The sequence below is a fragment of the Syngnathus floridae genome, unplaced genomic scaffold, assembly GCF_059516105.1.
Source record: "Syngnathus floridae isolate MCC-2025c unplaced genomic scaffold, RoL_Sflo_1.0 HiC_scaffold_135, whole genome shotgun sequence".
In the NCBI taxonomy this organism is placed as follows: Eukaryota; Metazoa; Chordata; class Actinopteri; order Syngnathiformes; family Syngnathidae; genus Syngnathus; species Syngnathus floridae.
In genome coordinates, this window is record NW_028284159.1 from 36457 (window position 1) to 50000 (window position 13544).

Genomic DNA, 13544 nt, shown 5'->3' on the forward strand with positions numbered 1-13544 from the left:
ATCCGCCTCGCGGTGGTCCCCGGCCGGGTAGAATTCCGGACCGCGATCGGTACCTCGCGGGACCCTAAATGGCCCGCGGACCAGCCGGCGGGACCTCGGTGAAGACCCATCCGCCTCGCGGTGGTCCCCGGCCGGGTAGAATTCCGGACCGCGATCGGTACCTCGCGGGACCCTAAATGGCCCGCGGACCAGCCGGCGGGACCTCGGTGAAGACCCATCCGCCTCGCGGTGGTCCCCGGCCGCGTAGAATTCCGGGCCGCGATCGGTAACTCGCGGGACCCTAAATGGCCCGCGGACCAGCCGGCGGGACGTCGGTGACCACCCATCCGCCTCGCGGTGGTCCCCGGCCGGGTAGAATTCCGGACCGCGATCGGTACCTCGCGGGACCCTAAATGGCCCGCGGACCACCCGGCGGGAGCTCGGTGAAGACCCATCCGCCTCGCGGTGGTCCCCGGCCGGGTAGAATTCCGGGCCGCGATCGGTAACTCGCGGGACCCTAAATGGCCCGCGGACCAGCCGGCGGGACCTCGGTGACCACCCATCCGCCTCGCGGTGGTCCCCGGCCGGGTAGAATTCCGGACCGCGATCGGTAACTCGCGGGACCGCAATTGGCCCGCGGACCAGCCGGCGGGACGTCGGTGACCACCCATCCGCCTCGCGGTGGTCCCCGGCCGGGTAGAATTCCGGACCGCGATCGCTAACTCGCGGGACCGCAATTGGCCCGCGGACCAGCCGGCGGGACCTCGGTGACCACCCATCCGCCTCGCGGTGGTCCCCGGCCGGCTAGAATTCCGGACCGCGATCGGTAATTCGCGGGACCCTAAATGGCCCGCGGACCAGCCGGCGGGACCTCGGTGAAGACCCATCCGCCTCGCGGTGGTCCCTGGCCGGCGTGGATTCCGGACCGCGATCGGTAATTCGCGGGACCCTAAATGGCCCGCGGACCAGCCGGCGGGACCTCGGTGACCACCCATCCGCCTCGCGGTGGTCCCTTGCCGGCTAGAATTCCGGACCGCGATCGGTAATTTGCGGGACCCTAAATGGCCCGCGGACCATCCGGCGGGACCTCGGTGAAGACCCATCCGCCTCGCGGTGGTCCCTGGCCGGCTAGAATTCCGGACCGCGATCGGTACCTCGCGGGACCCTAAATGGCCCGCGGACCAGCCGGCGGGACCTCGGTGAAGACCCATCCGCCTCGCGGTGGTCCCCGGCCGGCTAGAATTCCGGACCGCGATCGGTAACTCGCGGGACCCTAAATGGCCCGCGGACCAGCCGGCGGGACCTCGGTGAAGACCCATCCGCCTCGCGGTGGTCCCCAGCCGGGTAGAATTCCGGACCGCGATCGGTACCTCGCGGGACCCTAAATGGCCCGCGGACCAGCCGGCGGGACCTCGGTGACCACCCATCCGCCTCGCGGTGGTCCCCGGCCGGGTAGAATTCCGGACCGCGATCGGTAACTCGCGGGACCCTAAATGGCCCGCGGACCAGCCGGCGGGACCTCGGTGAAGACCCATCCGCCTCGCGGTGGTCCCCAGCCGGGTAGAATTCCGGACCGCGATCGGTACCTCGCGGGACCCTAAATGGCCCGCGGACCAGCCGGCGGGACCTCGGTGACCACCCATCCGCCTCGCGGTGGTCCCCGGCCGGGTAGAATTCCGGACCGCGATCGGTAACTCGCGGGACCCTAAATGGCCCGCGGACCAGCCGGCGGGACCTCGGTGAAGACCCATCCGCCTCGCGGTGGTCCCTGGCCGGGTAGAATTCCGGACCGCGATCGGTACCTCGCGGGACCCTAAATGGCCCGCGGACCAGCCGGCGGTACCTCGGTGACCACCCATCCGCCTCGCGGTGGTCCCTGGCCGGGTAGAATTCCGGACCGCGATCGGTAACTCGCGGGACCCTAAATGGCCCGCGGACCAGCCGGCGGGACCTCGGTGACCACCCATCCGCCTCGCGGTGGTCCCCGGCCGGCTAGAATTCCGGACCGCGATCGCTAACTCGCGGGACCGCAATTGGCCCGCGGACCAGCCGGCGGGACCCGCTTGACTTCCTATCCGCCTTCGCTGGTTCCCAAGTCGGCTAGAATTCCGGACCGCGATCGCTAACTCGCGGGACCGCAATTGGCCCGCGGACCAGCCGGCGGGACCCACTTGACTTCCTATCCGCCTTCGCTGGTTCCCAAGTCGGCTAGAATTCCGGACCGCAATCGCTAACTCGCGGGACCGCAATTGGCCCGCGGACCAGCCGGCGGGACCCAATCCACTTCCTATCCGCCTTCGCTGGTTCCCAAGTCGGCTAGAATTCCGGACCGCGATCGCTAACTCGCGGGACCGCAATTGGCCCGCGGACCAGCCGGCGGGACCCGCTCCACTTCCTATCCGCCTTCGCTGGTTCCCAAGTCGGCCACAAATTACGATTATTCGGCCTCTCGCTCTGGAAGTGCCATCGGCACTTGCTCGGAAAAGTGTCCGCCTCTTCTGGTTCCCTAGGTCGGCCGCCAAATGCGAAAAATCGGCCTCTACCCCGTTTGGGTACCAGGGGTAGGGTGCAGTACCAACTTTGGTCTTCAGGTGCGCCAGAGCGCGATGGTTGGTCCCACTAGTCAGCGTACTCATCGACGGTTTACTCCCCTTTCGCAAAATATAGTGGGCACGTATGTGCAGGACTGTTTATTTTTATTTTGAAAAATTTTCTAAGTGCCAGCGGACGCTGGCACACGACGTGTCCGAGCCACGATGGTGCCCAGGCCGGACAGCGACGGCGAAAAAGCCGATTCTGGAAGTTTCGAATATGCCAACGGCAAAAGCGGCGTGATGTGTCCGCCTCGGCTGGTTCTCCGGTCGGCCAGAAAAAGTGAAAATTCGGCCTCTCGCTCTGGAGGTCCGACGAACTTTGGCGAATATTTTCTAAGTGCCAACGGGTGTTGCGCCGAAATGTGTCCGACTCGGCTGGTTCCCCGAGTCGGCCCGAACGAGCGAAAATTCGGCCTCTTCGCCTGGAAGTCCGGCCGACTTTGGCGAATATTTTCTAAGTGCCAACGGGTGTTGCGCCGAAATGTGTCCGACTCGGCTGGTTCCCCGAGTCGGCCCGAACGAGCGAAAATTCGGCCTCTTCGCCTGGAAGTCCGGCCGACTTTGGCGAATATTTTCTAAGTGCCAACGGGTGTTGCGCCGAAATGTGTCCGACTCGGCTGGTTCCCCGAGTCGGCCCGAACGAGCGAAAATTCGGCCTCTTCGCCTGGAAGTCCGACGAACTTTGGCGAATATTTTCTAAGTGCCAACGGGTGTTGCGCCGAAATGTGTCCGACTCGGCTGGTTCCCCGAGTCGGCCCGAACGAGCGAAAATTCGGCCTCTTCGCCTGGAAGTCCGACGAACTTTGGCGAATATTTTCTAAGTGCCAACGGGTGTTCGGCCGTAATGTGTCCGACTCGGCTGGTGCCCCGAGTCGGCCCGAACGAGCGAAAATTCGGCCTCTTCGCCTGGAGGTCCAACGAACTTTGGCGAATATTTTCTAAGTGCCAACGGGTGTTACACCGTAATGTGTCCGACTCGGCTGGTTCCTCCGGTCGGCCCGAACGAGCGAAAATTCGGCCTCTTCGCCTGGAAGTCCGGCCGACTTGGGCGAATATTTTCTAAGTGCCAACGGGTGTTACGCCGAAATGTGTCCGACTCGGCTGGTTCCCCGAGTCGGCCAGAAAAAGTGAAAATTCGGCCTCTTCGCCTGGAAGTCCGGCCGACTTGAGCTAATATTTTCTAAGTGCCAACGGGTGTTCGGCCGTAATGTGTCCGACTCGGCTGGTTCCCCGAGTCTGCCCGAACGAGCGAAAATTCGGCCTCTCGCTCTGGAAGTCCTGCCAACTTGAGCGAATATTTTCTAAGTGCCATCGGGTCTTGCCCGGAAAAGTGTCCGACTCGGCTGGTTCCCCGAGTCGGCCCGAACGAGCGAAAATTCGGCCTCTCGCTCTGGAAGTCCTGCCAACTTGAGCGAATATTTTCTAAGTGCCAACGGCTGTTCGGCCGTAACGTGTCCGACTCGGCTGGTTCCCCGAGTCGGTCCGAACGAGCGAAAATTCGGCCTCTTGCTCTGGAAGTCCTGCCAACTTTAGCGAATATTTTCTAAGTGCCATCGGGTCTTGCCCGGAAAAGTGTCCGACTCGGCTGGTTCCCCGAGTCGGCCAGAAAAAGTGAAAATTCAGCCTCTTGCTCTGGAAGTCCTGCCAACTTGAGCGAATATTTTCTAAGTGCCATCGGGTCTTGCCCGGAAAAGTGTCCGACTCGGCTGGTTCCCCGAGTCGGCCCGAACGAGCGAAAATTCGGCCTCTTGCTCTGGAAGTCCTGCCAACTTGAGCGAATATTTTCTAAGTGCCATCGGGTCTTGCCCGGAAAAGTGTCCGACTCGGCTGGTTCCCCGAGTCGGCCCGAACGAGCGAAAATTCGGCCTCTTGCTCTGGAAGTCCTGCCAAATTGAGCGAATATTTTCTAAGTGCCAACGGGTCTTGCCCGGAAAAGTGTCCGACTCGTCTGGTTCCCCGAGTCGGCCCGACCGAGTGAAAATTCGGCCTCTCGCTCTGGAAGTCCTGTCAACTTGAGCGAATATTTTCTAAGTGCCATCGGGTCTTGCCCGGAAAAGTGTCCGACTCGGCTGGTTCCCCGAGTCGGCCCAAACGAGTGAAAATTCGGCCTCTTGCTCTGGAAGTCCTGCCAAATTGAGCGAATATTTTCTAAGTGCCAACGGGTCTTGCCCGGAAAAGTGTCCGACTCGTCTGGTTCCCCGAGTCGGCCCGACCGAGTGAAAATTCGGCCTCTCGCTCTGGAAGTCCTGTCAACTTGAGCGAATATTTTCTAAGTGCCATCGGGTCTTGCCCGGAAAAGTGTCCGACTCGGCTGGTTCCCCGAGTCGGCCCGAACGAGTGAAAATTCGGCCTCTTGCTCTGGAAGTCCTGCCAACTTGAGCGAATATTTTCTAAGTGCCATCGGGTCTTGCCCGGAAAAGTGTCCGACTCGTCCGGTTCCCTAGTTCGGCCACATAATGTGAAAATTCGGCCTCTTGCTCTGGAAGTCCTGCCAACTTGAGCGAATATTTTCTAAGTGCCATCGGGTCTTGCCCGGAAAAGTGTCCGACTCGGCTGGTTCCCCGAGTCGGCCCGAACGAGTGAAAATTCGGCCTCTTGCTCTGGAAGTCCTGCCAACTTGAGCGAATATTTTCTAAGTGCCATCGGGTCTTGCCCGGAAAAGTGTCCGACTCGGCTGGTTCCCCGAGTCGGCCCGAGCGAGTGAAAATTCGGCCTCTTGCTCTGGAAGTCCTGCCAACTTGAGCGAATATTTTCTAAGTGCCATCGGGTCTTGCCCGGAAAAGTGTCCGACTCGTCCGGTTCCCTAGTTCGGCCACATAATGTGAAAATTCGGCCTCTTGCTCTGGAAGTCCTGCCAACTTGAGCGAATATTTTCTAAGTGCCATCGGGTCTTGCCCGGAAAAGTGTCCGACTCGTCCGGTTCCCTAGTTCGGCCACATAATGTGAAAATTCGGCCTCTTGCTCTGGAAGTCCTGCCAACTTGAGCGAATATTTTCTAAGTGCCATCGGGTCTCTCCCGGAAAAGTGTCCGACTCGGCTGGTTCCCCGGTTCGGCCACATAATGTGAAAATTCGGCCTCTTGCTCTGGAAGTCCTGCCAACTTGAGCGAATATTTTCTAAGTGCCATCGGGTCTCTCCCGGAAAAGTGTCCGCCTCGTCCGGTTCCCTAGTTCGGCCACGGAATGTGAAAATTCGGCCTCTCTGAGGTACCAGGGGTACGCATTTAGGTACCAGGGGTAGTCGCTGAGGTACCAGGGGTATGCATTTAGGTACCAGGGGAGACCACTACGGTCTGTTGGTCCCCCTAGTTAGTGTACTCATCGGTTTACTCCCCTTTCGCAAAATATAGTCGGCACGTATGTGCAGGACTGTTTATTTTTATTTTGAAAAATGTTCTAAGTGCCAACGGAAGCTGGCACACGAACTGTCCGAGCCACGATGGTGCCCAGGCCGGACAGCGACGGCGAAAAAGCCGATGTGTGTTTGATGGAAGTTTCGAATATTTTCAAAGTGCCAACGGCACTTGCGGGGTGATGTGTCCGCCTCGTCTGGTTCCCCAGGTCGGCCAGAAAAAGTGAAAATTCGGCCTCTTCTCCTGGAAGTCCGGCCAAGTTTGGCGAATATTTTCAAAGTGCCAACGGCACTTGCGGGGTGATGTGTCCGCCTCGTCTGGTTCCCCAGGTCGGCCAGAACAAGTGAAAATTCGGCCTCTTCTCCTGGAAGTCCGGCCAAGTTTGGCGAATATTTTCAAAGTGCCAACGGCACTTGCGGGGTGATGTGTCCGCCTCGTCTGGTTCCCCAGGTCGGCCAGAAAAAGCGAAAATTCGGCCTCTTCTCCTGGAAGTCCGGCCAAGTTTGGCGAATATTTTCTAAGTGCCATCGGCACTTGCGGGGTGATGTGTCCGCCTCGTCTGGTTCCCCAGGTCGGCCAGAACAAGTGAAAATTCGGCCTCTTCTCCTGGAAGTCTGGCCAAGTTTGGCGAATATTTTCAAAGTGCCAACGGCACTTGCGGGGTGATGTGTCCGCCTCGTCTGGTTCCCCAGGTCGGCCAGAACAAGTGAAAATTCGGCCTCTTCTCCTGGAAGTCTGGCCAAGTTTGGCGAATATTTTCTAAGTGCCAACGACTCGACCAGCGTAAAGTGTCCGCCTCGGCTGGTTCCCCATAACGGCCACCATAAGTGAAAATTCGGCCTCTTCTCCTGGAAGTCAAGCCAAGTTTGGCGAATATTTTCTAAGTGCCAACGACCCAACCAGCGTAAAGTGTCCGCCTCGGCTGGTTCCCCATAACGGCCACAACAAGTGAAAATTCGGCCTCTTCTCCTGGAAGTCTGGCCAAGTTTGGCGAATATTTTCTAAGTGCCAACGACCCAACCAGCGTAAAGTGTCCGCCTCGGCTGGTTCCCCATAACGGCCACAACAAGTGAAAATTCGGCCTCTTCTCCTGGAAGTCTGGCCAAGTTTGGCGAATATTTTCTAAGTGCCAACGACCCAACCAGCGTAAAGTGTCCGCCTCGGCTGGTTCCCCATAACGGCCACAACAAGTGAAAATTCGGCCTCTTCTCCTGGAAGTCTGGCCAAGTTTGGCGAATATTTTCTAAGTGCCAACGACTCAACCAGCGTAAAGTGTCCGCCTCGGCTGGTTCCCCAGGTCGGCCACCAAAAGTGAAAATTCGGCCTCTTCTCCTGGAAGTCAAGCCAAGTTTGGCAAATATTTTCTAAGTGCCAACGACTCAACCAGCGTAAAGTGTCCGCCTCGGCTGGTTCCCCATAACGGCCACCAAAAGTGAAAATTCGGCCTCTTCTCCTGGAAGTCAAGCCATGTTTGGCAAATATTTTCTAAGTGCCAACGGCTCTTGAGCCGAAAAGTGTCCGCCTCGGCTGGTTCCCCATAACGGCCATGAAAAGTGAAAATTCGGCCTCTTCTCCTGGAAGTCAAGCCAAGTTTGGCAAATATTTTCTAAGTGCCAACGACTCAACCAGCGTAAAGTGTCCGCCTCGGCTGGTTCCCCAGGTCGGCCACCAAAAGTGAAAATTCGGCCTCTTCTCCTGGAAGTCTTGCCAAGTTTGGCGAATATTTTCTAAGTGCCAACGACTCAACCAGCGTAAAGTGTCCGCCTCGGCTGGTTCCCCAGGTCGGCCACCAAAAGTGAAAATTCGGCCTCTTCTCCTGGAAGTCAAGCCAAGTTTGGCAAATATTTTCTAAGTGCCAACGACTCAACCAGCGTAAAGTGTCCGCCTCGGCTGGTTCCCCAGGTCGGTCACCAAAAGTGAAAATTCGGCCTCTTCTCCTGGAAGTCTGGCCAAGTTTGGCGAATATTTTCTGAGTGCCAACGACTCAACCAGCCTAAAGTGTCCGCCTCGGCTGGTTCCCCATAACGGCCACCAAAAGTGAAAATTCGGCCTCTTCTCCTGGAAGTCAAGCCAAGTTTGGCAAATATTTTCTAAGTGCCAACGACTCAACCAGCGCAAAGTGTCCGCCTCGGCTGGTTCCCCATAACGGCCATGAAAAGTGAAAATTCGGCCTCTTCTCCTGGAAGTCAAGCCAAGTTTGGCAAATATTTTCTAAGTGCCAACGACTCAACCAGCGTAAAGTGTCCGCCTCGGCTGGTTCCCCAGGTCGGCCACCAAAAGTGAAAATTCGGCCTCTTCTCCTGGAAGTCTTGCCAAGTTTGGCGAATATTTTCTAAGTGCCAACGACTCAACCAGCGTAAGTGTCCGCCTCGGCTGGTTCCCCAGGTCGGCCACCAAAAGTGAAAATTCGGCCTCTTCTCCTGGAAGTCAAGCCAAGTTTGGCAAATATTTTCTAAGTGCCAACGACTCAACCAGCGTAAAGTGTCCGCCTCGGCTGGTTCCCCAGGTCGGTCACCAAAAGTGAAAATTCGGCCTCTTCTCCTGGAAGTCAAGCCAAGTTTGGCAGATATTTTCTAAGTGCCAACGACTCAACCAGCGTAAAGTGTCCGCCTCGGCTGGTTCCCCAGGTCGGCCACCAAAAGTGAAAATTCGGCCTCTTCTCCTGGAAGTCAAGCCAAGTTTGGCAAATATTTTCTAAGTGCCAACGACTCAACCAGCGTAAAGTGTCCGCCTCGGCTGGTTCCCCATAACGGCCACCAAAAGTGAAAATTCGGCCTCTTCTCCTGGAAGTCAAGCCATGTTTGGCAAATATTTTCTAAGTGCCAACGGCTCTTGAGCCGAAAAGTGTCCGCCTCGGCTGGTTCCCCATAACGGCCACCAAAAGTGAAAATTCGGCCTCTTCTCCTGGAAGTCAAGCCAAGTTTGGCAAATATTTTCTAAGTGCCAACGGCTCTTGAGCCGAAAAGTGTCCGCCTCGGCTGGTTCCCCAGGTCGGCCACCAAAAGTGAAAATTCGGCCTCTTCTCCTGGAAGTCAAGCCAAGTTTGGCAAATATTTTCTAAGTGCCAACGGCTCTTGAGCCGAAAAGTGTCCGCCTCGGCTGGTTCCCGCGGTCGGCCTTCAAAAGCGAAAATTCGGCCTCTTCCCCTGGTAGCCCTGCCAACTTGTGCGAATTTTTTCTAAGTGCCAACGGCTCTTGAGCCGAAAAGTGTCCGCCTCGGCTGGTTCCCTCGGTCGGCCCCAAAAAGCGAAAATTCGGCCTCTCCCTCTTTAGGTACCAGGGGCTGGGGTACCAGGGGGAGGGTGCAGTACCAACTTTGGTCTTCAGGTGCGCCAGAGTACGCTAAATGGTCCCCCTAGTCAGCGTACTCATCAACGATTTACCCCCCTTTCGCAAAATATAGTCAGAACGAGCATGGGGGGCGCATAATTTACCCCACAAAATGAAAGGGCCCGGTGCCGAGCGCTTGGTCATGGCCGCCAGCAGCGCCCCTTGCTCGGTGGGAACACAACACGCAGGGTTGCACAGCACCCTGGAAGGCACACAGAGAGAGAGAGAAAAATTTTCTAAGTGCCTCTCTTGACGAAAAATGTCTAAGTGCCTCTCTTGACGAAAAATTTCTAAGTGCCACAGCGCTCGAAAATTTCCTAAGTGCGAGCACGGCTGTGAAATATTCAAAGTACAAGGAACGCTGGCAGAATCGCTCGACGGCCGTCTGCTCCCGGCGGCCGCCGTGAAGTCTCCCCTCCCGGGGACGGCTGTCTGCTCCCGGCAGCCGTCCTTAACCCCCTCCCCACACGTTGGCCGAACACCAGCCGAGGGCGAAAGGCTCGCGGTGTGGAAGGATCGTGGCCACGGCTAATCTAGCGATGCCCGCGTTGGACGGTCACACCGCACGACAGAGCGGGGCCTGCATCCGGCGCGAGGCGGCCTTCAGGCACGTGGTTCGAGACGACCTCACCCGCCCTAGCCCGGAGCGGAAAGACTTTTACAAGTCCAAGGAACAATGGCAGAATGGGAGGACCGGCCGCCTCCTTAAACACAGGCCGGAGAGATGGAGCGGGATCAGCGGCCCGCGCATTGAGCGAACACCGGCCGAGGGCGAAAGGCTCGCGGTGTGGAAGGATCGTGGCCACGGCTAATCTAGCGATGCCCGCGTTGGACGGTCACACCGCACGACAGAGCGGGGCCTGCATCCGGCGCGAGGCGGCCTTCAGGCACGTGGTTCGAGGCGACCTCACCCGCCCTAGCCCGGAGCGGAAAGACTTTTCAAAGTCCAAGGAACACACTGGCAGAATCTCTCGACGGCCGTCTGCTCCCGGCGGCCGCCGTGAAGTCTCCCCTCCCGGGGACGGCTGTCTGCTCCCGGCAGCCGTCCATAACCCCCTCCCCACACGTTGGCCGAACATCAGCCGAGGGCGAAAGGCTCGCGGTGTGGAAGGATCGTGGCCACGGCTAATCTAGCGATGCCCGCGTTGGACGGTCACACCGCACGACAGAGCGGGGCCTGCATCCGGCGCGAGGCGGCCTTCAGGCACGTGGTTCGAGACGACCTCACCCGCCCTAGCCCGGAGCGGAAAGACTTTTACAAGTCCAAGGAACAATGGCAGAATGGGAGGACCGGCCGCCTCCTTAAACACAGGCCGGAGAGACGGAGCGGGATCAGCGGCCCGCGCGGAGGGTCTTTAAAATGTACAAAGTCCTAGGAACAATGGCAGAATCGCTCGACGGCCGTCTGCTCCCGGCGGCCGCGGTGAAGGGACTGTACACCCCACCCGGGGACGGCTGTCTGCTCCCGGCAGCCGTCCTTCCCCCCCTCCCCACACGTTGGCCGAACATCAGCCGAGGGCGAAAGGCTCGCGGTGTGGAAGGATCGTGGCCACGGCTAATCTAGCGATGCCCACGTTGGACGGTCACACCGCACGACAGAGCGGGGCCTGCATCCGGCGTGAGGCGGCCTTCAGGCACGTGGTTCGAGACGACCTCACCCGCCCTAGCCCGGAGCGGAAAGACTTTGAAATATTCAAAGTCCAAGGAACACTGGCAGAATGGGAGGACCGGCCGCCTCCTTAAACACAGGCCGGAGCGACCGAGCGGGATCAGCGGCCCGCGCGGAGGGTCTTTAAAATGTACAAAGTCCTAGGAACAATGGCAGAATCGCTCGACGGCCGTCTGCTCCCGGCGGCCGCGGTGAAGGGACTGTACACCCCACCCGGGGACGGCTGTCTGCTCCCGGCAGCCGTCCTTCCCCCCAAACCCACACGTTGACCGACACCGGCCGAGGGCGAAAGGCTCGCGGTGTGGAAGGATCGTGGCCACGGCTAATCTAGCGATGCCCGCGTTGGACGGTCACACCGCACGACAGAGCGGGGCCTGCATCCGGCGCGAGGCGGCCTTCAGGCACGTGGTTCGAGACGACCTCACCCGCCCTAGCCCGGAGCGGAAAGACTTTTCAAAGTCCAAGGAACACTGGCAGAATGGGAGGACCGGCCGCCTCCTTAAACACAGGCCGGAGCGACCGAGCGGGATCAGCGGCCCGCGCGCAGGGTCTTTGAAATGTACAAAGTCCTAGGGACAATGGCAGAATCGCTCGACGGCCGTCTGCTCCCGGCGGCCGCGGTGAAGGGACTGTACACCCCACCCGGGGACGGCTGTCTGCTCCCGGCAGCCGTCCTTCCCCCCCACCCCACACGTTGACCGACACCGGCCGAGGGCGAAAGGCTCGCGGTGTGGAAGGATCGTGGCCACGGCTAATCTAGCGATGCCCGCGTTGGACGGTCACACCGCACGACAGAGCGGGGCCTGCATCCGGCGCGAGGCGGCCTTCAGGCACGTGGTTCGAGACGACCTCACCCGCCCTAGCCCGGAGCGAAAAGACTTTGAAATATTCAAAGTCCAAGGAACACTGGCAGAATGGGAGGACCGGCCGCCTCCTTAAACACAGGCCGGAGCGACCGAGCGGGATCAGCGGCCCGCGCGGAGGGTCTTTAAAATGTACAAAGTCCTAGGAACAATGGCAGAATCGCTCGACGGCCGTCTGCTCCCGGCGGCCGCGGTGGAAGGACTGTACACCCCACCCGGGGACGGCTGTCTGCTCCCGGCAGCCGTCCTTCCCCCCAAACCCACACGTTGACCGACACCGGCCGAGGGCGAAAGGCTCGCGGTGTGGAAGGATCGTGGCCACGGCTAATCTAGCGATGCCCGCGTTGGACGGTCACACCGCACGACAGAGCGGGGCCGCATCTGGCGCGAGGCGGCCTTCAGGCACGTGGTTCGAGACGACCTCACCCGCCCTAGCCCGGAGCGGAAAGACTTTGAAATTTTCAAAGTCCAAGGAACACTGGCAGAATGGGAGGACCGGCCGCCTCCTTAAACACAGGCCGGGCGAAAAATATGCGAATGTTGGGTCTCATCCAAGAAAGGGAGTTACCGGCCGCCTCCTTAAACACAGGCCGGGCGAAAAATATGCGAATGGTCCATCCAAGGAAGGAGGACCGGCCGCCTCCTTAAACACAGGCCGGGCGAAAAATATGCGAATGGTCCATCCAAGGAAGGAGGACCGGCCGCCTCCTTAAACACAGGCCGGAGAGATGGAGCGGGATCAGCGGCCCGTGAACTGAGCGACCACCGGCCGAGGGCGAAAGGCTCGCGGTGTGGAAGGATCGTGGCCACGGCTAATCTAGCGATGCCCGCGTTGGACGGTCACACCGCACGACAGAGCGGGGCCTGCATCCGGCGCGAGGCGGCCTTCAGGCACGTGGTTCGAGACGACTTCACCCGCCCTAGCCCGGAGCTGAAACTCTGCGAATGTTAACATCCAAGGATGGAGGCAACGGCCGTCTCGTTAAGCTGAGGCCGGAGGAAAGTCTGCGGATTCGGGGCATCCAAGGCAGATGGAGGTGCCGGCCGCCTCGGTAAACAGAGGCCGGACCGACCGACATGCGACCATGACCCGCCTTGGTAGGGCCCCCACCGGCCCCGGCTAGCGCCGGCGTTGGGTGGACGGTTCCTCCCCACTTGCGGGTCGCCCTCTAGCGCTACGGCCGCCGCGCGAGCGCGCGCTCCGACGCCGCCCCCGCAGGCCTAGCGCGAGCCGTACGGCAGCGAGACCGAGACGCCCCGATTCCACGCACGCACCTAGCGGCCATCAACGGAGGCCGAGCGCGCGATCCGACTCGCGGCACGCCACGTGGGCGTCCGCCGGCCGCGCCGGTCTACCGCGAAAGATGTTTCTCAAACCCTCGCCTAACCTAGGGACGGCTATCTCGGGAAGCCGCCCCCGCATCTGCACCTATCCGCTAAGCCCTCCCGACCACCGCGAAGCGGGAGGACGTCTATCGTGGCCGCCGGGGCGTATGACCCCTCCGCGTGAGGCGTGCGGGCTCGGGTGGGCCGCAACGACCGAGTCTGACTCGGACGGGGCGCAGCTTCCCTCCCGGTCGCAGCATCAAGCGCCGATCGCGCGACGTCACCAGCCCCCCGGGACGGTTCGTCGGGAGCACGGTACAGGCACGTAGCTCACTCTCCAGCTGGCCGCAGCGGGCCGCACCGACCGAGTCTGACTCGGCCGGGGCGCAGCTTCCCGTCTGGGTGACAGCGGCGACGAGCTGCGACTGTTG